This window comes from Antechinus flavipes, chromosome 2, assembly GCF_016432865.1.
Source record: "Antechinus flavipes isolate AdamAnt ecotype Samford, QLD, Australia chromosome 2, AdamAnt_v2, whole genome shotgun sequence".
Lineage (NCBI taxonomy): Eukaryota > Metazoa > Chordata > Mammalia > Dasyuromorphia > Dasyuridae > Antechinus > Antechinus flavipes.
The window spans coordinates 315,423,212-315,423,553 of record NC_067399.1 but is presented as its reverse complement, the minus strand read 5'-3'; the positions used below and the strand labels follow the sequence as shown (position 1 = coordinate 315,423,553).

The following is a 342-nucleotide window of genomic DNA, read 5'->3' as shown; positions in this document are numbered from 1 at the left end:
AAAAACATGGAACACTTCACGAATTTGCATATCACCATACACAAAAGCCATGCTAGCCTTGTCTGTATCATTCTAATTTTAGTATATGTACTTCCAAAGTAAGCACAGGGAATATCATTCTAAATAGCATTCTAGAATGGCTAAACCAAATCATAACTTCACCAAGAGTTCATTAGTTTTCCTGCTTTCCCTCAACTCCTCTAACAATTTTCATTTGCCTTTTATATTATCTTTGCCAATCTGATGAGTGTGTTCATTTGTATTTTTCTTGTTAATAATTTGACACTTATTTTTATATAGTTATTCATACCTTGGATTTCTTCTTTTGAGAACTGCCTATTC

General features: G+C 31.9%; 1 non-coding gene across 1 annotated transcript; it reads right to left on the bottom strand.

Annotated features, from left to right (window-relative positions):
- LOC127552595 (U6 spliceosomal RNA) lies at positions 1-106 on the bottom strand. Its single transcript, XR_007951464.1, has one exon. It is a non-coding gene; the product is annotated as a U6 spliceosomal RNA (small nuclear RNA).
- Between the last annotated feature and the right edge of the window lie 236 nt (positions 107-342).